Source organism: Miscanthus floridulus, chromosome 7 (genome assembly GCF_019320115.1).
Source record: "Miscanthus floridulus cultivar M001 chromosome 7, ASM1932011v1, whole genome shotgun sequence".
NCBI classification, from domain to species: Eukaryota; Viridiplantae; Streptophyta; class Magnoliopsida; order Poales; family Poaceae; genus Miscanthus; species Miscanthus floridulus.
The window spans coordinates 59760594-59786003 of NC_089586.1; the positions used below are offsets into that span (position 1 = coordinate 59760594).

At 39.1% G+C, this 25410-nt stretch overlaps 1 long non-coding RNA gene across 1 annotated transcript; it reads right to left on the reverse strand.

Annotated features, from left to right (window-relative positions):
- Nucleotides 1-16118: 16118 nt before the first annotated feature.
- On the reverse strand, nt 16119-18030 carry LOC136463305 (uncharacterized). The gene is made up of 4 exons (XR_010760970.1): nt 17924-18030; nt 17752-17816; nt 17605-17666; nt 16119-16278 (listed from the first exon to the last, which is right to left on the reverse strand). It is a non-coding gene; the product is annotated as an uncharacterized lncRNA (long non-coding RNA).
- Nucleotides 18031-25410: the final 7380 nt, after the last annotated feature.

Genomic DNA, 25410 nt, shown 5'->3' on the forward strand with positions numbered 1-25410 from the left:
TTCTCAAGAGCATGCAGTCGATGACAACTTAAGTCTTCTAAGTCATCCATCATAAGATTCTTGTAAACATCAGTTGACAAATCATTTTGCAACGTGACACGCCTCGATCCAGTTTGAATCTCCCAAGGAAGGACTGCATTATGACCATACACAAGTTTATAAGGTGACATTTTAATTGATCCATGACATGCCATCCTATATGCCCATAATGCCTCATTAAGCGTTGAATACCACTTCCTCGGCTACTCTTTGATCTTTTTCTTGATCAGCTTAATCATAATTTGATTGGATGCCTCTGCCTGGCCATTAGCCTAAGCATAGTAAGGAGAAGAATTTAATAACTTAATTCCCATACTGATAGCAAAATCTCTAAACTCTTCTGATGTGAACATTGTCCCCTAATCAGTAGTAATAGTTTGAGGAATCACAAAATGATACACAATATGTTCCTTGACAAAATCAACCATGTTCTTTGAGGTTACCGTCTTCAAAGGAATGACCTCAACCCACTTAGTGAAGTAATATGTTGCTACCAATATGAACTTATGTCCTTTACTTGAAGGTGGAAAGATCTAGCCAATTAAATCAATTCCCCAACATCGAAACGGCCATGGTTTGATTATTGGATTCATAGTTGATGCAGGAGATTTCTGAATATTACCAAAACATTGACAATCCTGACACCCCTTATAGTATTCAAAATAATCTTCTAGTATTATTGGCTAGAAATATCGGGTCCTGCGAATAACCCATTTCACCTTATAAGTCGATTGATGGGCTCCACATATCCCTTCATGTACTTCACCCATCAACACTTTAGCTTCTTCTTGATTTAAGCATTTAAGAAACACCCCATCGACTATCTTGTAATATAGTTGATCATCTTGTAAAACATACTTAGTCAATTTATACCTTAGTTTCCTAGTAACCTTCCGTGATGGATTCTTAAGGTAATCGGCTATTTCAACTCTCTAATCATTAGTCAAGGTTTCACTACTTAAGATATCTTGAAACACTCGATAACCTAACGCACTTTGAGCTAACCGATTAGCCTCTTGATTCTGTGCTCTTGGAATATGCTGAAGAGAAATATGAGGAAACTCCTTGAATAACCTCTGGCATTCATCATAGTACCCCCTTAGAATATCATCTTTACATTCATATAGGCCGATCAACTGATTAATAATTAACTATGAATCTCCAACTACTTCAATTGACTCGGCCTTTACTTCATGAAGAAGTTGATGTCCCTTAAGAATAGCTTCATATGCTACTTGATTGTTGGTAGTCATTGGTTTAGTTGGAAAAGCAAACTCAAAACTTGCCCCCCGAGGTAAAACAATAACAATGCCAATGCCACCACCTTGCTTGCATGATGATCCATCAAAGAATAACGTCCAAGGTATCAGCTCTACATAGCCAATACTTGGCTTAAGATGCTGAGAAACAAAATCGGCTATTACTTGCCCCTTGACTGCTTTAGTCGATTTGTACCTCAAGTTAAATTCCGACAATGCAAGAATCCACTTCCCCATTCTCCCATTTAATATCAGCATTGATAGCATGTGTTTGATCACATCAGCCTTAGAAACAACTGTACACTCAGCCGATAACAAGTAATGTCGTAACTTAGTGTAAGAGAAATATAAGTACAAGCATAACTTTTCAATAGGAGAATATCTTGTTTCTGGATCCAAAAGCCTTCTACTTAGATAGAAAACAACTCGTTCTTTTCCTTCAAACTCTTGCATTAAGGCTGATCCAATTGTTTGGTTATCGGCCGACACATACAACTTAAAAGGCTTACCTTGCTGAGGAGGGACCAACACGGGTGGACATTTCATATATTCTTTTATCTCCTCAAACGCCTTTTATTGTACGTCACCCCATTTAAATTCTTGATCATTTTTCAACTTCAAATAAACCTCCTGATATAATTAATCTTTCCAAGCAAAGATTGTAACTCTGTTTTAGTAGTCGAGGGCACTACCTCATCAATTGCTTTCGTACTTTTTTAACCAATTTCAATTCCTCTCTCATAGACCAAAAAACTCAAAAATTGTTCAGCTGACACTCCAAAGGCACACTTATTGGGATTCATCTTTAAACCATGTTTTCTTGTGCACTCCAAAGTCTCTCGCAAATTAGCTAGATGTTCCTTGTACCCTTTAGATTTTGACATCACATCATCAATGTAGATTTCAACAATTATGCTGATCAACTTATGAAAAATATAATTCATCACCCTCTGATAAGTTGCACTGGCATTCTTCAAACCAAAGGTCATCACAACCCATTCAAATAGACCGATTGTGCTAGGGCACCTAAAAGCTATTTTTGCTATGTCTTCCTCAGCCATAAAAATTTGATTATATCCTGCATTGTTGTCCATAAAACTAATAACCTTGTGTCCGGCTGCTTCATCTACCAACATATCGGCTATTGGCATTGGATAACCATCCATGGCTGTAGCCCTATTCAGATCTCTAAAATCGATGCAAACTCTTAACGTCCCATTTTTCTTATACACGGTAATAACACTCGATATTCACTCTGCATATTGGCATGGTTGGATAAATTTTGCTTCTAGTAGTCTTTCGGTCTCCTTTTTTATATCATCAAGAATATTTGGGTTAAATCTCCTCAAAGCTTGTTTAAATAGCCGATATCCAGGTTTAATTGGCAACTGATGTTCAACAATTGATCAATCTAGACCAGGCATCTCATAGTATTCCTAAGCAAAACCATCTTTAAATTCCTTTAATAAATATATCAACTCTTGCTTATACTCAGGATCCAACTTAGCACTCACATACATTGGCCTAGGCCTATCTCCAGGACCAATATCTATTTCCTCTAATTCATTGGCTAACGTAAAGCCATGTCCTAGTTTACCATCTGTACCATCTATTGGATTATCCATTAAAACAAACTCTCAGAGCTGACTGCTTGGATCGGTTGTTGGCTTTCATCATTGATTTTAATGAAGCCTCCTTCCCATAGCTTACTAGAAAAACATTTGAAGTCTTCCAGTTCCCAATACATTGGATCAGCTATTGCTATACTCACAAAATCATCAGCATGAACCAGTTCAACATCATCTCCATGCCACTGAATCAAGCATTGATGCATAGCCGATGGTACACAACAATTTGCATGAATTCAATCACAACCAAGGAGTAAACTGTATGAACCTTTTCCATTAATGACGAAGAATGTGGTGAGCAAAGTCTTACTTTCGATTGTCAATTCGATGTTTATTGTCCCCCTATTCTTGGATGCATTACCCCCAAAATCCTTAAGCATCATGTCAGTCTCAATCAAATCTCCTGGTACCTTGCCCAGCTTATGAAAAGTAGTATAAGACATAAGATTAACAGAAGCACCTCCATCCACAAATATTTTGCTCATCGGCTTCCCATCAATGAAACCTTTTACATATAAAGCTTTTAAGTGCCGATGCTTGACTGGCTTATCGAATGTAGCTTGTTGTATAACTGTCAACTTAGCAACTATCTCCTCATACTTTGATTCATCAAAATCTAAATAGACTTCTTGGTCTACTGGAGCTCTAAATTCTGATGGTAACAGAAAAGTCATTTGAATATTAGCTGATGGTTGACCCCTATCGGCTGTTTGTTCAGCACGCCACACTTGAGGTCTACCAGATGCCTGAGCCTGTTCTAACTCTCTATTCCTTAGGCGTTGTACCCTTCTTTTCTGGCTTCTTATCAAACCTTCTGGACACCATTGCCCTTCCTGCTAAATATATTCTTCCTCATCACCCTCTTCTTCATATCAGTCCAGTTTTGATCAACAACTCGCTTCCCGAGTTGATCGTGAACACTTCTATTTTTTAAGCGCTGATCCATATTATTACAATGATACTCATTTTGAGCATGGATAGACCGGCGGTTGGCTTGAGATTGCCTAAACTCCCAATATTGTTCACTACACTCTGGGCAATTATTTCTAGTAGGCAATTTCAAACCTTTATTCCAACAATGTCTGAAAAAGGACAATTCTAATGTGATTTAGCTTGTTTTCTTTCATACCTCTCCTCTTCTTGTTGACACTGATATTCTTTCTCTTCTAACCAACACTGATAATCCTTTTTCTTTTGTCGTTGCCATTTATTCAACAAAATTCGAGATGTGACATATGGCCTTCTCGCCCCATTCCTTGACGTCTCTCCTTGCTCATATCGGCTCTTCTATTGGTCACGACACCTCTTAATTTCTCTATATTCATCAGTCGATATTTGCATCTTTGGATCGATGGTTCTAGTTTCTTTTGCCCTGGTTGATGTTAGGACTTTAGTCTTTCCTTTGATCAACTTAACATCGACCATATTCTGATCTCTTGGGAAAGGATTATCATCAACTTTCATCTTTCGAGGTGTATCAAATTTAAGTTTCCATTACTGAATAGCCCTCTATATATGTTGCTGGAAAATTCTACACTCGTTAGTAGAATGAGAAGTAGCGTTATGAGACTTGTAGAACTTCTTATTCTTCAGCTGATCAGGAGCTTGTCTGATTTTGTGACGTCGAAATCATAGCTCTCCTCAACTCATTTTCCCTAAGGGTTTGGCACCATTACTGTCTTCTTACCCTAATTCCATTTAGCCATAGCAATCTCTTCATCTTCATTGTCCTCATTGCCATCATTAACTGAATATGGATTATAAGCTAGCTGATCATCAGTCAGATTCAATGAAAAGCACAAATTTCTGGTTTCTTGGAACCTCTGAAGAAACTCGGCACCCGATTCATTAGTTCTTTGCCTTATGGTTGTCAAATCTATAATTTTTTTCTCCTATCCTAATATAGAAATATGTATAAAACTTCTTCTCTAGGTTAGTCCAATTAGTAATAAAATTAACTGGTAACGATGAAAACCAGGTGAAGGCTGGTCCTGACAGGGATAGGGAGAAGAAATGAACTTGATGAGCTTCTTCAATGGATGCTTTGCCCAATTGTGTAAGATACCAACTGACATGTTCTATTGTGCTCGTGTTATCTTGACCAGTGAACTTAGCTAATTCCGAGAGCCTGTAATTTGTAGGAAGAGTAACCAAATCATACCACTCTAGATATGGACGTTTGTACGAAAAGGTCTACCCTTTTGTTTTTAAACTGAATTGATTCTTCATTATTTTGGTTACTCTAAGCAACAACTCATTAGCATTTGAATCTGGATTTCTCTATAACTGTTGATCCATCTATGGATTAAAATTTTAGGTACCTTGATACCCCAGATTTGGAATCATATGAAGGGTATTGTAATCTGTTCCATAATGATATCCTTGTGGAATTTCTATCTGTTGGGTCATTTACTGATTTGCTGCTTGAAGTCTCTGGTTGTAAATGTTAGGATCTGTATCTCTATGAATCCTTTAAACTGATGGTTCTATTTTTGAGCCAACAACGGTATTTGGCCTAATATGCCAAAATTAATCATTTGATTCTAAACTTGCCCCATCGGCTGTTGCGCGTACTACACTGATGATCCAGGATTGTTTTGTATTTGATTAGTAGTGGTACCTTGAACTTGCTTAGATGAGCTCTGAACTGCCTGGACATCATCATTACTAGTTAGTGCTGCTTCTTAATGGCTAGTATCGACTTGATTAGTCCCCTGAGTCGATGGATGTGGAATGTTGTAATAAGCCAGTCCAACCTGATCAATTGGACATCCATGGAACACCTCTTTCATGGTATTATGGAATGTGTTCAAGAAAGCTGTATTATGGTTCAACATGGCATCATGAATAGAGTTGTTTACAGCATCTATGAAGAAACACCTATCATCAGCTTTGTCTGTATCTGACAGCCCATGCATCAAAACTCTTGGTAGTGGATATTTCTGAACAACTTTATTGTCACGTGTTTTGGTGTAGGACAATAAATACTTATTCTAAAATTCTTCTATAGCTTTACTGATGACATCTTTATCCTCATCAGGTAGGTCTTCATAAGGTGCCATAAGAATGTCCCTATTGTTGTGAGTTGCCATGACAATTGTGGCATCCCACTGGGTGTGCCAGAACACGTGTCGATGAGAAAATGTGGGAATGCACCGAAGACACATAGCAAGCCGAAATGATCTAGAGATCTGATTGGCTTCAACACAGGACCAGCCGATCCTATGAATCCCGAAGGCATGCTAGCCAATTTGACCTACAATTGACAAAGAGAGAAAGTTTATTAGTAATTTAGGATGGAACATGCTGATTTTGCCCAAACAGTTCTAAGTGTGCCACTTCAGGAGCAATCAGATGGGAGAATCGACTAAATAGCCAATATGAGGAGAAATCGATTATTAAGGACTGTGATGTTTGTGGGTCACAACTAATTTATGATAACAAGTACAATGCACCCAGATATAAGTAACATCATCAGCTAGGTGGATATAACTAGTGTAAAGCATTAAGCCGATAAGTTTAACGAGAAGAGATATAATATGCGAACAAATCGACTGTCTAGTATAAATGAATCTATAAACGCTCTGAATCCAATTTGTTACCATCAATAGTGAGGTTCGACCAGATCAATATAGCTATAATAATGATAATAAACTAAAACAAAAAAATCCATAAAATCATCTATATATTGACAGGTTTTAATGAAAAACATTCTATATGTGTGAAAGCACAGGCGAATCGGCTAAAATAGCCGATTCAGGTAGAAAAAGGATTATAGCATGTGAAAGCACAGGCGAATCTACCAACTAGCATACTCTAATTTAAAGTGCTAATAGTGGGGATCAACCAGATTGCTACAGCCATAATAGCGAGCTATAGACCAGATTCAACTAGCTAGTAAACCTTCTCAAGATCAGACATGCCTTAGCCGCATACTATGCATGATCAAGATCGAAGTAGAATGGCCGATAAAACATAAAACAACATTTAAAGTAAGAACCATCGTAATGTGAGAAAATAAACGATGGACTAAAAGGGTGTGAGGCCGATCTAGATCGATCTCGATCGGGCAGGTTAATGTTGCTGAAACTAATGACAATAAGAACATCAGCAAGATTGGTAACTTAATGAATCTACCCGAAGGATGCCACCCTTAGGTATAGCCGATAACTTGACCTTAATCTAATTCGAGCAGTAGAGGTTGAACTCAACCGATGCAGCCGTATTTGAACTAGATAAGGATCGATAACTAACTTATACTAAAGCTCATAAGAGGTCGGCCGGACCGATGCAGCCTTACAAACGAAAGTATAAGCCATGACGGTACTTATAGATAAGCCGGAGGTTGACCGGATCGATGCAACCCTGCTTGTTGAAGAACTCATCGAGATCTACATTACTCCTACTCCTAAGGGTTGGCATGAAGCCAAAAAGGTAAAGACTATTTTGATTGATTGAGAGATCTTTTATAATAGCCGGGGTCCAATATTTATACCCGGAACCTAAACATGAATCCTACTCAAGTACGACTCATTGCAATCTTTGGTATAAGAGAAAACATTCCTAACTTAAGATAACTTGGACCCTAATCTTTTCTTTTTTTAGTGTCCAACATGTTTTCCCCTCGACGCCATCCGTACTAGTCCATTGATATTGTCTGCTGATGTCATTTATAAAATAGCCGATTTTGACACTGCATCAAAACCAGCTGACCTCAATTCACACCCGATTGATCCCTTGATGATACAATTTTATAAGCCTTGAGTTCCCGCGTTCTTCTTTCCTAAATTTTAGTGTAAAAATGAAGCGAACGTTGCACTAGCCTACTAAAGATGCAAGCCACCTACCAACAATTCTAGTCAATTAAGATCACTAAGCACTCAAGGGCTATGTCACTAGTTTCTACACTAGTTGAGCTAGCTAGAAACTAATACACCTAAGAAGCTACGCTACACTAGTTACAACTACCACAAGCTCTACACAAGTAGATACATAAAGTGAAGCAAGAGAGTGGTAGAGATGATATACCGCCGTAGCAAGTGATCAATCAATGAATACCAAAGAATACCAAGGAGACAATGATAACACAATCAATTTTTCCTCCGAGGTTCACTTGCTTGCCAGCATGTTAGTCCCCATTGTGGCGATTCACTCACTTGAAGGTTCACACGCTAATAGGCATTACACGCTTAACACGCAACTGGGTGCCGCACAACTAATACAAGATGAGGATCCACAAGCCACGAGCAATCCACTAGAGTTGCCTTTGGTGCTCCATTGGGGAAGGCACAAGAACCCCTCACAATCACAATGATCGGAGCCAGAGACAATCACCTTCCTCTTCTCGATGATCCACCAATCACCAGGCCATCTAGGTGTCGACAAACACCAAGAGTAACAAGATCTCCACCAGCCCAAATCGCCCAACTAGTGCCACAAGATGCTAGACTACTAAGCAATGCACTAGAGGCTCTCTAATCTCACTCAAGATGATAAAATCCAGTGTGCAAGTGAGTGGAGTGGTGTGATAAGCTCATAAAGGGTGTATGTAGCTGTTAGAAGTGCCAAGAGAGTGGCTAAGGCTGACCACCACCTCTATTTATAAGCCCACAAGAAAAATAGAGCCGTTACCCCTTGGAGCCAGCTTATGCAAGGTTATCGAACATGACGGTGGTGGCACCGCCCTAGGGGTGGCGGTGACCACCCAGCCAGCTGCTCGAAAACCCCCTTCTTCAAAAAAACAGCGGTGCACCACCATGGGGTGGCGGTGACTATGGCGGTGCCTGTATCCAGCTTTCCCTGCTCTCTGGGTAAATACGGCAGTGGCATCGCCCCACTAGCGGCGGTGACCAGGCGGTGTACACAGGATGCACCGGTGCCCGCGCTCACTCAGTTGTTGCTTGGCCAGGGTCAAGTGGGCACTGCCCTAGGGGTGGCGGTGGCACTAGACAGGGTGGTGGTGCCCCAACCTGAACGCCTCCCTCTCGGCCTCCTCAGCCGGTCACCGCCACGAGGGTGGCGGTGCATCGGACAGGGCATGGCAGTGCCCCCGGGCAGCACACCAAGCTCGGCAACACTTCCTTTTCTTCACCTTTTTCACCACCTTTGCAAATGTGCTAACACTCCAAGTGTTTCACCATCACATACAAGTGTGTTAGCATTTTCACAATCATTTTTCAAAGGTTAATCACTTCTCACCGATTGTGCACTAGGCTTAAAATGCATATGCATGTTTTCCAACACCTAGTGGCACTAGATGATCGAGTTGTACGATAAGAGCTCCCCTCTTAATAGTACAACCATATATCCTAAATGTGATCACACTCTCTATAGTGTCTTGATCACCGAAAACATAATGGTCCTATGGATATCACCTTTGCCTTGAGCCCATTTTATTTTTCTCTTTCTTCTTTTTCAAGTCTAGAGCTTGATCATCATCACATGTCCACACCACCACCATTGACTTCATTTCATGTGGCCATCTCCATCCATGAGTGCCACCTAGATCCTTCACTTGGGTTAGACCAACCTATCTCAAATCCACACTTAGAGCATAGGGTTAGTCCAAATAGGTATCATCAATTAGCACTAGGGATTTCAATCTCCTCCTTTTTGGTAATTGATGACAACCTCTACAAAGATTTGAAATAAATTCAAATTTGAATCCATGTTGCTTGCCCAAGCATTTTTACCATGTGTAAAGGATTTGGACAAGTTTCATGAACCCCCATTGGTAGCATTTGCTCCCCCTACATATGTGCTAAGAGTTTGGATTGCATGCTTGCATATATGCATAGATTTGAGTTGTGCGAGAGTAATGTCTACCAAATGATGCTAAGGTATAAAAGATGGACCTTTGAAGCGTGATACCAATCGGAGTGCACCAAATATACCATCCTTAGCATCATTGTTAGTTAGATACCAATTGCAACGACAAGAACTAGATACCTCGTGAGATCAACATTATAAGTAAGGTTCTAGTACCACTTGTGAAAACAAAGCAAGGCATATCTAACTACCACCTATGCTTGTTACTTTTTCATTTCATCAATCAAACCTACAACTAGCATACACCACACAAGCATGTATATTGAATTTAAACTTTTCAAATGCAAGCAAGCATATGTGAATGCACATTCAAATGCATCATACAAGTTCATGAGCTTGCTCCCCCTATTTGTGTGCTCAAATTTTAATTTTTGATCCCCTTACTTTCAAATTTCTCTCCCTTTGTCATTTTTTCACTATCTTTGTGCATTACTTCTCCTCCTTTATCATCAATGACCACAAAGATTCAATTTTAGATAGGTTAAGAATATCAATATCAATCAATGGGGTGAGGATCATTTTCCCAAAATTTGGTTCAATCTAGAACACTTGCCAAAGATATTTAACTCAGTTTGATCCAAGGACAAGCTTCTTCACACCTCATTTCAAAGGTTATGTTGACCATGTTGAATTAAATACTTATAGCTCATTTTCTAGATCAAACACTAGGATCACAAGCCACAAACATGTCATATGCTACAACTAGATCAAGTCAAGCATAGAAGCAATAGTGGTACCATACAAGCATCAAATTCATTTGTTCATGAATGAGCCTATTAAATGTGAGGAATGACTAGATGCACTAAACATGCCTTTAGCAAAGGATGTATGCCATGCCAATCGACTTTTACCTTAGTTGCTCGAAGGACAGGCATGTCATATAAGTGGGGTGCATCAACACATATTTGAGAAATCCAATATGTTCAACTCATTGCTTAGCTTACAAAATCTCTTCTCATCTAGTGGCTTGGTGAATATGCCGGCAAGTTGATCTTCGGTGCCCATACTCTTAATGCAAATGTCCCCTTTTTGTTGATGATCTCTAATGAAATGATGAAGGACATCAATGTGCTTTGTTCTTGCATGTTGAACCGGATTATTGGTTAGCTTGATTGCACTCTCATTGTCACATAGCAATGACACTTTCTTGAACTTGATTTCAAAGTCATTCAATGTGGCCTTCATCTAAAGAATTTGTGCACGACAACTACCGGCGGTTATGTATTCGGCTTCAGCGATTGATAATGCAACACTATTTTACTTCTTTGATGACCATGAAACAAGTGATCTTCCCAACAATTGACAAGTGCCCAATGTGCTCTTTCTTTTAACCTTGCATCCCGCATAGTCGGAGTCTGAATATCCAACAAGCTCAAACTTTGCTCCTTTGGGATACCACAAACCAACATTTTATGTATGCTTCATGTACCTCAATATTCTCTTTAAGCCTTCAAATGACTTTCTCTTGGTGAGGCTTGGAATCTTGCACACATGCACACACTAAACATGACATCTAGCCTTGATGCGGTCACATCGAGTAGGCTTCCAATCATAGAGTGATACAACTTTTGATCCACCATGTTGCCACTTGCATCACTATCCAAATTGTCATTTGTTCCCATGGATGTACTAATTGTCTTTGCTTCATTCATGCTAAACTTCTTGAGCATGTCTTTGATGTACTTGCCTTGACTCACAAATATACTATTATTCAATTGTTTGATTTGAAGACCAAGGAAGTAAATCAACTCTCCAATCATGGACATCTCAAACTTATTAGCCATCATCTTCCCAAACTCTTCACAAAAATCTTGATTGGTTGATCCAAAAATGATGTCATCAACATAAATTTGTAACACAAACAAGTCCTTGTCAATCTTATTAGTGAAAAGAGTGGTGTCAACCTTGCCCATCATGAACCCTTTAGAGAGTAGAAAATCTCTCAACCTCTCATACCATGCTCTAGGTGCTTGCTTCAAGCCATACAATATCTTCTTCAACATGTACACATGGTTGGGCTTTTTGTCATCTTCAAAACCGGGAGGTTGCTCAACATAAACTTCTTCATTGATGTAGCTATTGAGAAATGCACTCTTGACATCTATTTTATAGAGCTTGATGTTATGGGCACAAGCATAGGATAGCAAGATTCTAATTGCTTCCAATCTAGCAACCGGGGCATATGTTTCTCTAAAGTCAAGACCCTCTACTTGAGTGTAACATTGTGCTACCAATCTTGTTTTGTTCCTTACAACTATCCTATCTTGATCTTGCTTGTTTCTATAGACCCATTTGGTTTCAATCAGATTATGGTTCTTTGGTCTTTCAACTAATTCCCATACTTGATTTCTTGTGAAGTTATTCAATTCTTTATGCATTGCATTCACCCAATCAATATTCTTCAATGTTTTATCTATCTTTTTTGGTTTAATGGATGACACAAATAAGAAATGCTCACAAAATAAAGCTAATCTTGATCTTGTTTGTACACCTCTAGAAATATCTCCAATTATAGTGTTCAATGGATGATCTCTTGTAATATTGATTGGTTGGAGTATTAGAACATTGCTTGCACTTGCTTGATCATTAGGTTGAGATGATGTACTAGCCACTTATTGATCTTACATATTGTCATGAGCCACTAGCACTTGCTTGATTTATATCATCTTGCATATTTGAGTTAGAGAGCACTTGCACTTGATCATCTTCTTCATCATTCACTTGCCTAGGCCTCAATTTATCAACATCTATGTTCTTAATGGCATTTGAAAGTTGAATACCACTAACATCTTCCAAGTTCTCATTCTCATCTTAGGAACCCTTGGTTTTATCAAATTCAACATCATGAACATCTTTAAGAGTACCACTTGCCAAATTCCAAACTCTATAGCTTTGCTAGTGGTTGAGTATCCAAGCAAGAATCCTCCATCACATTTCTTGTCAAACTTGCTCAATCTAGTGCCTTTCTTCAATATATAGCATTTGCAACCAAATACTTAAAAATATGCAATGTTGGGCTTTCTACCATTCAAGAGCTCATAAGGTGACTTCTCTTTCAATGGGTGACAATATAAGCGGTTGCTACAATAGCAAGCTGTGTTGATTGCTTTGGCCCAAAAGGATTGACTCACATTGTACTCACTAAGCATAAACCTTGCCATATCAATAAGTGTTCTATTCTTCCTCTCAATAAGGTCATTTAATTGTGGAGTGTATTTGGGTGAGAATTGATGTCTAATTCTAAAGTCATTACACAACTCATCAATTCTAGTGTTCTTGAACTCACTACAATTATTACTTCTAACTCTCTTGATGGTTGTTTCAAACTCATTGTATATGCCCTTGATAAATGATTTGAATGTTGCAAACACATCACTCTTGTCCACAAGAAAAAAATGCCCAAGTGTATCTAGTATAGTCGTCCACTATCATAAAACCATATTTGTTTCCACCGATGCTAGTGTATTATGTTGGCCTAAACAAGTCCATGTGCAATAACTCAAATACCTTGCTAATGTTCATTATGCTCTTCTTAGGATGGGTGTTTCCAACTTATTTGCCGACTTGACAAGAGCTACAAAGCTTATCTTTCTCAAACACAACATCTTTCAAGCCTCTAACCAAGTCATGCTTAACCAATCTATTTAATTATTTTATTCCAACATGACCAAGCCTTCTATGCCATAACTAACCCATACTAAACTTAGTGAACAAGCATATTGATAATTGAGCTTCACTAGCATTGAAATTAACCAAGTATAGATTCTCATATCTAAAGCCTTTGAAGATCAAATTAGAGCCATCTATACTTATGATCTCTACATCATCAACTCTAAATATGCACTTAAATCCAAGATCACACAATTGAGCTACGGATAGCAAATTAAAGTTCAAGCTCTCTACTAGCAACATATTGAAAATGCTCAAGTCATTAGATATTGCAATCTTACCAAGCTCTTTGACCTTGCTTTTGCCATTGTCACCAAATGTGATACTATCATACATATTGCTATCATTGGTGTTGATTAAGTTGACCATTCTTGCATCACCGATCATGTGTTGAGTGCACCCACTATCAAGAACCCAATGCCTTCCTCCAGCTTTGTAATTGACCTACAAAAGAAGATCAATTCTTTTTAGGTAACCAAATTTGATTGGGTCCTTGAAGGTTAGTCACTAAGCTTTTTGGCACCCAAATGGCTTTCTTCTTTGAGCCCACAATTGGTATACCAACAAACTTAGCCTTCACATCATTGACACTCTTAGTGAGCAAATAACAAGAATCAAACTTAATTGAGGATACATTAGAGTACTTGTTCTTATTCTTACAATAGTGCTCTACATGCTCAACTTGCTTGCATCTATTGCAAAACCAACCATTGTTCTTTACAAAACTAGTCTTGTGAGGAGAAAAGGCCGCCTTGCCTTTCTTAGGGGTATAGCCCAATCTCTCTTTGTTAAGAGAAAATTTTTTGGCTACCCAAGAACTTTAGCAAGTGGGGCTCGCCACCATAGACGTTGCCTAAGACATGAGTGAGCTCATTTACCTCCTTCTTTAGGATCTCATTTTCAACCATAAGTGAGGCATCACAAGTAAAACCATCACTCATAGGTGAAGTGGAAGTGGATGATGGGCTACATGAAGGGTTAGAGTGAGCAACAACAATAGGCTTATAGAAAGATTCATCAATTATGTCACATGTTACAACATGTTCCTTCTTATTTTGCTCATCAAGTGGAGAGGAATGAGCTTTTTCAAGCTTCTTGTGAGCCTTGCCAAGCTTCTTATGGGCTTCCTCTAACCTCTCATGAGATGCATTGAGCTCATCAAAGGCTTGCTTAAGGGCTTTTAGTTCCTTATGCAAGTCTTTGCATTCTCTTCTCTTAAGGTCAAAATGTTCTTTAGCATTTTCTAACATGTCAATTAGTTCATCTTTAGTGGGTTCATCGTCATTATCACTTTCACTTTCATTACCATGTTCCTCATCACATCCATCATCACAAGTTTGTATCTTAGTGGCCTTAGCCATGAAGCAAGTTGATGGAGTGTCGAAGAGAGAAGGCTTCTCATTTATAACAATGCTTGCAAGAGCCTTCTTCTTGGTGGTCTTGTCATCATCACTTGAGGAAGTATTACTATCCCAAGTGATCACATATAAACCACCCTTTTTTTTCTTGAAGATCATCTTATCTTTGTTCTTCTTGTCATTCTTCTTGCTCTTCTTGTTATCATCATCATTGTATGGGCATTGAGCAACAAGATCCTTGCTTCCACACTTGAAACACCTTCTTGATTTTTCCTTGTTCTTGGATGAAGACTTCTTTCTTCTAGCACGATAGCCCTTCTTCACCATGAACTTACCAAATCTCTTCACAAAGAGAGTCATCTTCTCATCATCCATATCATTAAAGCTTGAATAATCATCTTCATTTGATGTATCTTGCTTGGCCTTCCCTTTTGATGATGATGTAGCTTTGAATGCCACACTTTTCTTCTTCTCATCTTTCTTCTTCTTCTTTTCTTCCTTCTCATCATCATCTCTATATGTGTCATCGGTCATCACATCTTCCAACACTTGGTTTGGTGTCATGGTATCCAAATCACTCCTCACTAAAATAGTGACCAATGTGCCAAATCTCGAAGGTAAGCATCTCAAGAACTTGTGAGAGAAGTCATTGTCCTTCACTTCTTCTCCAAGTGCTTTGAGATCATTGACAAGCACTCGAAGCCAATGAAACATCTCCGGCACACTCTTATATTTCTTCATCTTGAAGCTAGCAAACTTCTCTTTGAGGATGTATGCCTTAGCACCCTTCACGGCTTGTGTGCCCTCAAATGATTCCTCCAACTTCTTCCATGCCTCATAAACCCTCTTAATATTCTTGATTTGCTCAAATATCCTCTCATCTAATGCATCATGAATAACACTAAGAGCAATGTCATTGTTTTGGAGTCGCACTTCTTCGGCGACGGTGGAAGCCTCCTCATTGACGACCTCAATCTTGGTATCCACTATCTTTCACATCTTTTTATTGATTGACTTGATGTAGGTTGTCACCTTCACCTTCCAATATGAATAATTTGAGCCATCAAATTGGGGTGGCTTCTTGGTGTAATTGATTTGAGCTATTTTGACACCGAAGGTTATTAAGCTTCAAATTAAGGTGATCACGGCTCTGATACCACTTGAAAGGTCCTAATGTGTAACACCCCAAGTACCACGCAACCCTAGGATGCTACCATCTAGCACTACAACGTTGCCAAGCTCTTAACTTTGACAACTCCTACACAAAAGACGAACGCAAATGGAAGAAGAAACATATAAATAAGTGGATATACGTGGTACAACAAGTAAACTATACATGGGAAAGAGAGATTCATGATTATATTATTTCTAGGTACAAAAGATAACATCTATTATCTTTATTATTATTGCGTAACTGCAATTATTTTATGGTTATACAAGAATGCGAGAGGTGCTGCTAATCTCATCCCCTTCATGCCAACATTCATCATTAATAACCTGAAAGAGAATAAAGGGGTGAGATAAACTCAGCAAGCAATGGCTATGAATATAGACATATCTTTCATGTGTTGAGTTATTAAATTTCAAAACCATATGAACATCCATAAAGATAAGAAAGTAATGAACAAATAAATTGAGCAACTCTATATTGTAGCGACTTCCAAACATTATCATAGGGCTAGAGTATCACATCATCCATGTATTGATATTCTACAAAACATCAAGTAAATGATGTATGCATGCTATGATGCAACTCCATTGAGAGTTTTACGTTGGACGGTGCCAACCTCTCATGCATCTCCATGTACCGGTACTAGTCACTGTGCGATGGCAGTGACCGGCCATTAACTTCATATGAAATGCATATATATATGCATATGAATGATCATGTATGCATAATAACTCCATAGTGCAACAATTATAATATAATAATCTGCTACCATCGCTCTCATATAGGGACAGGTGACATCAACATTATAAATAAAACCACAAACGATGTATACATAAGCAAGAATGAAGGTAAACCATATTTTTAGTCTTGTTGTATTTTATTCAAATACAATGCAAGACATGAATATAAGCATAGCATTAGCCACACCCACCCTACGTTACTGCCTTTTCACCGAAGAAAACAACCTCGACAAGCACGCCTAAGAACGGTTATGAGACACACTTTCTGATAAAAAATAAATGTGGAACTACTCAATAAATCATGCATAACATATAAATAGTAAATACATGTCCCTATGCTTAATTGATCACACCCCACATTTTTCAGTTGCAAAAGAAACCCCTTAAAATAAGATTAAATATTGCCAAACAACCACGTCTCTATTTCAGGGCAGATACCTTGTTATTTTCGTAAATATTTGTATATGACAGCCAAGCCTATCATTGAGTACAGTATAAATATCTACATCAAATTTCCTACAACTTCTGTATTCACCACAAAATCTAATTCGGCCTTCTACTATTTTTAATCCAAACCACAAAGTAATTGTGTCAATATCCTGCTAGTCTGAAAAGTGGAAACTGCTAGACTTCAAATTAAATGGTACCATGTCCCCTTGGCCAAATTCAGACGTACGAGTCTTTGGGAAGATAAAATAAATCCCTCTTCAAATCTCATACTTTTTACTGTATCAAGATTCAGATTTTTGGCACCCCTAATGAAGAAAAGAACAGAGGTGTTATTTGCGCCACTCTTGACAAGGGAAACTGCAACTTAATTAACCGCATGACCAGTAGGAGATCTCCATGGTGATTATCCCTAATCATCATCCTAAAACGGCAGGGACAGAGTACCACGTTTTGGTTTCATACCTATGCCAATCAGGCAGAGCACTCCCTCCTGCCTGCCTGCTTTTCAGTGCCGCAGCAGGGGTCTGCACTTGGTGGAACGATAAGAGCACTTAGGGCAAAAGCAAATAGTAGGGGAAAGAATATAGAAATTCTGATCTGCTTCCTCACCATATGGATTAGGAGCGACCAGACATCTTGGATATGCAACAGCAGCAGCAGGCGAGATGCTCCTCCTGGAGACACAACGCATCCAAACGAAGAGAACCGCTATTAACGCCGGCAACAGCGAAAATCAAGTTGCTCTTGTGCCAATCTGGAGGAAAAGGGCACACGCACTAGCCTGGATTCCAAAACCTAGCGACGGGAAGAGACGAGACGCAGCGCCTCCGACTCCTTGCGAAGTTCTCGGCTGAAAGGGAAGTGACGGGTGTTGGGTAGGGTTTTTTTCCCCTTAGCTTCTACAGGCCTGGTTCACTTTGCAAATTTTTTTTAACCTGATGAATAGTACCACTTTCGTCTTATTTGACAAATATTGTCCAATCATTGATCAACTAGGCTCAAAAGATTCATCTCGTGATTTCCAACTAAACTGTGTAATTAATTATTTTTTTTACCTACATTTAATACTCCATGCAAGCGGCTAAAAATTGATGTGATAGAGAGAGTGAAAAAACTTAGAATTTGGATGGCATCTAAACAAGGCCCTAATTGGACTCTAATTAGGCCTTTGTTTCTCCCAGCTAGGCCCAAAAGACACTAAGTTAATTATTTATTTTATAATGTTACATTTTTTCCTCCTAAAAAGAATTCGTCCCTGAATTCATCCACTTATAATCAAACAAAAAGTATAAGGCTTCTCTCGAAGGCAGCACTTGTAACTTGGCCGAGACCTCGTGGTATGAAGCAAGGAACTACTACCGAAAGGACTTCTAATCTAGATACCCAGCAAAAACCACTTCAAACAAAACACAAACATCAATGAATGCCACTCATATATATGCACTAGGACACTCAACTCAGAAATTTCGATCCCCTATGAACAGTCAATGCTTGAACACTAAAACTCAAGGTCTCAATAAGGACATTCCAATAGCCGAGAGGTTATAAAAAATCTAATGCCACACTTTCATACTTTGATGGCTCATCATACAACAGCAAGCTGACAAGTAAAAAAATCCACCACAATTATCAAACTTCCCTACAATGACAAAGAACAAGATGACAAAATGCTGCCTTAAAAAACACATAGCTTACTTATAAGACAAGACTACAGTGACCCTTCTAAAAAAACTACATTTTGACTTCCTTGATACAATGGTCAAGCCACTGGACGCTCCCTTCATTCCCACATAGAAGGAATAGACTAAGAAATTTCATAGGCTCCACTGCAATAAACTAGCTTGGCACTAGACATTTTCATCCTATGTGCTGCAATTACTTGACAAAGCAACATCTGGGAACAACCAACTATAACATAGCGACTGCACATCACACTTAATTTGTCTGGAGGACGTTACCAAACTTCTTGTTAGAACAATCATCAAGAATATGATGATCCGTGACTCTGTGGGTCAACATTTTCCTCGGACCATCTAGTGGCTTGAAGTGGCACCATGAACTCTAAAGCACAAATTCGTGCCAAAACTAGTTTTTCTTTATACACCGTAAACTATGCGTCCATCTATGAGTAAAGACAACACACTTGCTTTCTTTCACCTCAAAACTTTTCTCATAGAACGTGACCGACTAGCATGACTACCAAACCCTTAAAAGATGCATACATCAAAGGGCCAGGAGTAACCTTAGCTACTCTTCATAGGGACAAACACTATATCAAGCTTGACCAACCTGCCAAACAAACACAACAAAAGAAACCTTGATCCAACCTACAAGTTTGTCTTTTTCTTATAGGCACAAGCACAAACATATATGAATAACAAGTAAAGCACCACTACACACCAACCCATTGAGCAAAACAAAACAACAAGCACCATTTTCAGCTAACATCAACATAACTTTTTGATATTTATGTATCTTTAAATATATAAAAGCAACGATAGTAGTAAATAAATACATATTCAAAAACTACAAAACAAAAGCTATAACTTTCATGAAGACATTTTATTTTTATTTCAAACTTAAGTATGCTTAAACTTTAGTTGAATTCAGACTATGGAATTTGCCATGAATTCTGATAGTCATAATCATTTGTAAAGTAATGATATCTACTAAACCACTTTTTAAATAATTATCAAACTTTATTGGAACATATAAAAATATATTATACACAACGTTTGTTTTATAGGAACTTTAATTAAAAATCATCATGATGCCCTAATCAAGGTGGTATTCTCGAGCACAGAATCTGATAGCAGAAACTAAAAACTCACTTCAAAAGCACATATCTAAAGCTATAGTTCAGATGTAACAATGTGCTATACGCCATTGGGAAAGACACTGGAAAAATTGCATAAACTAGTTTGACCTTTAACAATATCAAAAGCTGAATCAATCTATTACTGTCCAGAGCATCGTTAAAATAGCAACAGTCACACTTAAAAAACAATAACTCCTAAAATATAGAGCCTCAAATCGTGCAATTTCACGGCAGAGGGATCAAGGAAAAGTCTATAACTTTGGTATTCCAGTGTTTGGCCAATTCGACCTCTAGTGTGGTCCAAAATGGAATGCATCTTTTATGGTTCAGAAAGTGATCAGAACAAGACGACCATCTTATCAGTGCACGGTGCCCCCGGGCCAGCACACCGAGCCTAGCAATGCCTCCTTTTCTTCATCTTTTTCACCACCTTTACAAATGTGCTAACACTCTAAGTGTTTCACCATCACGTGCAAGTGTGTTAGCATTTTCACAATTATTTTTCAAAGGTTAATCACTTCTCACCGATTGTGCACTAGGCCTAAAATGCATATGCATGTTTTCCAACACCTAGTGGTACTAGAGGATCGAGTTGTCCGATAAGAGCTCCCTTCTTAATAGTACGACCATCTATCCTAAATGTGATCACACTCTCTATAGTGTCTTGATCACTGAAAACAAAATGGCCCTATGGATATCACCTTTGTCTTGAGCCCATTTTGTTTTTCTCTTTCTTCTTTTCCAAGTCCGGAGCTTGATCATTATCACATGTCCACACCACCACCATAGACTTCATTTCATGTGGCCATCTCCATCCATGAGTGCCACCTAGCTCCTTCACTTGGGTTCGATCAACCTATCTCAAATCCATACTTAGAGCATAGGGTTAGTCCAAAAAAGGTTTCATCAATTAGCCAAAACCAAACTAGGGCTTTCACCAGTCATATTGCTTAGGAACATTGACCCTGCTAACGGACTTTGTAATGGTACCAGGCTTATCATACGGGGGTTCTAAAAGAATACCATAAACGCAGAAATTGTGTTGGGCAGCATGCTGGAAAGCGAGTTCTTCTACCTCGTATACCCTTATCCCGTGAGATGATAAGATGTTCTCTTTACAAATTAAGCGAAAATAATTCCCTACTAGGCTCAGCTTCATAATGACTATTAATAAGGCACAGGGGCATACTATCCCTAACGTTGTGGTATACTTGCTAGAACCGGTGTTCTCACACGGCCAATTGTATGTAGTGCTATCAAGAGCCACGGCAAGATCAAACATTAGGATCTTGGCCTTGCTGGCTACTGAGAAGGGCATGAACAAAGAGAAAGTGAAAGGAGAGGGGAAGAGAAAGAAGAAACTGGCAAAGGATATATTCATGAAGAATATCGTATATAAAGAGGTTCTAAGTCCATGAAAGAGGTAATATCTCACGCGGCGATACACATTTTTTCTAGATAATCAACAACACTTTAACTTTAAAAATAACAAACAACTTATATGCAAGATACTTTCAACTACAGCTTTGAAAGGTCCTAATATGACTAGAGGGGGGATGAATAGCCTATTTAAAAATCTACAAATCAACTAGAGCAATTTGATTAGTATGACAAATAGCGAAATGCAAACTTGCTCTAGCTCTACAAGGGTTGCAAGCCACCTATCCAACAATTCTAGTTGCAATGACTAGGCACACAACTTGCAATGTTACTACTCACTAAGAGCTCTCAAACTTGCTACTCTAAAGAGCTCCACTAGATGAACTTAAAATAACAAATTAAGCTCTCAATTCTAATTACACTAAAGAGCTTGCCACAACTAGTTTGCAAGAATATAAATGAGTGAGTAGGGTGATTATACCACCGTGTAGAGGAGTGAACCAATCACAAGATGAATACTAAATCAATCACTGGGAGAATACCAAAGGGCAAGAGACAACCAATTTTTCTCCTGAGGTTCACGTGCTTGCCGGCATGCTAGTCCCTGTTGTGTCGACCAACACTTGGTGGTTCGGTGGCTAAGAGGTGTTGCATGAACCTCGTCCACACAATTGGACACTGCAAGAACCTACCCAAAAGTGAGGTAACTCAATGACACGAGCAATCCACTAGAGTTACCTTTCGGCTCTCCGCTGAGGAAGGCATAAGACCCCTCACAATCACCACGATCGGAGCCGGAGACAATCACCAACCTTCGCTCAATGATCCTTACTGCTCCAAGCCATCTAGGTGGTGGCAACCACCAAGAGTAACAAGTGAATCCCGCAGCGAAACACGAACACCAAGTGCCTCTAGATGCAATCACTCAAGCAATGCACTTAGATTCTCTCCCAATCTCACAATGATGATGAAACAATGATAGAGATGAGTGGGAGAGCTTTGGCTAAGCTCATAAGGTTGCTATGTCAATGCAAATGGCCAAGAGAGTGAGCTTGAGCTGGCCATGGGGCTTAAATAGAAGCCTCCATGAAATAGAGCCGTTGGGCTACTCACTGCACTGAACATGGGCCGACTGGACTCTCTGGTCAGATTGACCGGACGCTAGACCCCAGCGTCCAGTCGCGCGATACACGCCACATTTCCCCTCTCTTCAAATACTAAGCGCCCAATCCCAACGGTTAAGTGATGACCAGACGCGCTACTACGAGGTGACCGGACGCTAGACCTTAGCGTCCGGTCGATTCTAGCAAGGTTCCATTCGCGCAAAATCATGACCAGACGCATCCGGTCATGCTCGACCGGACTCACCCAGCGTCCGGTCACTCAATGTCTCCACTTTGCACCACACGTCAGTGTACGTCAGTATTGACCAGACGCACCCTGATAGCGTCCGGTCACTCTTCGTGCCAGCATCCTATCACAAGACCGAGATGCGTGCTCACTGCTGCTACTGACCGGACTCTGAACCCAGTGTCCGGTCACTCTATGAACCCCTATCTTTTCTGTCTAGGGCGCCGATGGCACCATTAGACTATTCGCACTCTACGGGCAGACACTCCGCCGGTGAGGTTTCTAACCCTTGCTCAAATGTGCCAACCACCAAGTGTATCACCTTGTGCACATGTGTTAGCATATTTTCACAAAAGCATTTTCAAGGGTGTTAGCAGTCCACTAGATCCTAAATGCATATGCAATGAGTTAGAGCATCTAGTGGCACTTTGATAACCGCATTTGAATACAAGTTTCACCCCTCTTAAAAGTACGACTATCTAACCTAAATGTGATCACACTCGCTAAGTGTCTTGATCACCGAAACAAAATAGCTCCTACTATTTATACCTTTGCCTTGAGCCTTTTGTTTTTCTCTTTCTTCTTTTCCAAGTTCAAGCATTTGATCATCACCATCGTCATGATCTTCGCCATTGCTTCATCACTTGGAGTAGTGCTACCTATCTCATAATCACTTTGATAAACTAGGTTAGCACTTAGGGTTTCATCAATTAACCAAAACCAAACTAGAGCTTTAAATCTCCCCCTTTTTGGTAATTGATGACAACCCTTTCACAAAGATATGAGTTGAAATTTAATTGGATCCATGTTGCTTGCCCAAGCATATTTATCATGTGTAAAAGAATATGAACAAGTTTCATGAACTCTAAATGGTAGCAATTGCTTCCCCTGCATATGTGCTAAGAGTTTGGATTGTAGCTTGCACGTGTGCATAGATAGGAAATATAGGAGACAATTTCTATTGTATGATGCTAAGGTATAAGAGATGGACTTTTGAAGCGTGATACCAATCGGAGTGCACCAATATACCATCCTTAGCACCATTAGTAACTATACATACACAAAAACTAGAATACCCCATGAGATCAACATTACAAGCAAGGGTCTAGTTTCCATAAAATGAACATAAGTCTAGTTACTTTAGCCTATGCATGCTAGTTTTTCATTTCACCATTCAATCATATAACTAGCATACACCACACAAGCATGGATATTGAAATTTAGAACTTGTGCCATGCAAGAAAATATATGAAATGCATATTTAAATGCAACATACAAGTTTATGAGCTTGCTCCCCCTACTTGTGTGCATTTTTTATTTTTCCCCTTACAATGTCATTTCATTTGTTTGCTTCTCCTATCTTACTATCTTTGTGAATTTCTCTCCCCCTTTGTCAACAATTAGCACAAAAAGGTGAGCTCAAATTATAGATAGGTTGGGGTGAAATCATGTGAAATGAGGATCATTTTCCCAATTTGGTTCAATCTAGATTACTTGCAAAAGATATTTAACTCAGTTTGATCCAAGGACAAGCTTCTTCACACCTCCAAATAAGGGTTATCTTGTACCATGTTGAGTTAAACACTTGTAGCTTATTTTCTAGATCAAACACTAGGTTCACAAGCCCACAAACATGCCATATGCCACCACTAGTTCATTTCAATCATACAAGCAATAGTGGTACCATACAAGCATCAAATTCATTTGATTTTAATGAATGAGCCTAGGACATGATAGAAATGACTAGATGCACTAAACAAGTCCTTAGCAATGGATGGATGACATATCAATCAACTTTACCTTGTTTTACTTGAAGGAGAGACATGTCATATAATGGGGGGTGCATCAACACATATTGGAAAAGTCAAGTATGTTCAATTCATTCCTTAGCTTGCAAAACCTCTTTTCATCAAGTGGCTTGGTGAAGATATCAGCAAGTTGATCTTCGGTGCCCACACTCTCAATGCAAATGTCCCCTTTTTGTTGATGATCTCTTATGAAATGATGGTGAACATCAATATACTTTGTTCTTGAATGTTGAACAGGGTTGTTGGTGAGCTTTATGGCACTCTCATTGTCACATAGCAATGGCACTTGCTTGAATTTAATTCCAAAGTCACTCAAAGTAGCCTTCATCCAAAGTAATTGAGCACAACAACTACCGGCCGAAATGTACTCCACTTCGGCGGTTGAAAGTGCTACACTATTTTGCTTCTTTGATGACCAAGACACAAGTGATCTTCCCAATAGTTGACATGTGCCCGATGTGCTCTTTCTCTCAACTTTGCATCCCGCATAATCAGAGTCTGAATATCCAATCAACTCAAATCTTGCTCCTTTGGATACCACAATCTAACATATTGTATATGCTTCAAGTACCTTAATATTCTCTTTGTTGCTTTTAAATGACTTTCTCGTGGTGAGGCTTGGAATCTAGCACACATGCATATATTAAACATCACATCCGGCCTTGATGTGGTCACATAGAGTAGGCTTCTAATCATAGACCGATACATCTTTTGATCCACCATGTTGCCACTAGCATCACTATCAAGCTTCCACTTGTCCCCATTGGTGTACTAATAGCTTTACTATCATCCATTCCAAACTTCTTGAGCATGTCCTTAATATACTTGCCTTGACTCACAAATGTGCCATTCTTCATTTGCTTGATTTGAAGACCAAGGAAGTAACTAAGCTCTCCAATCATAGGCATCTCA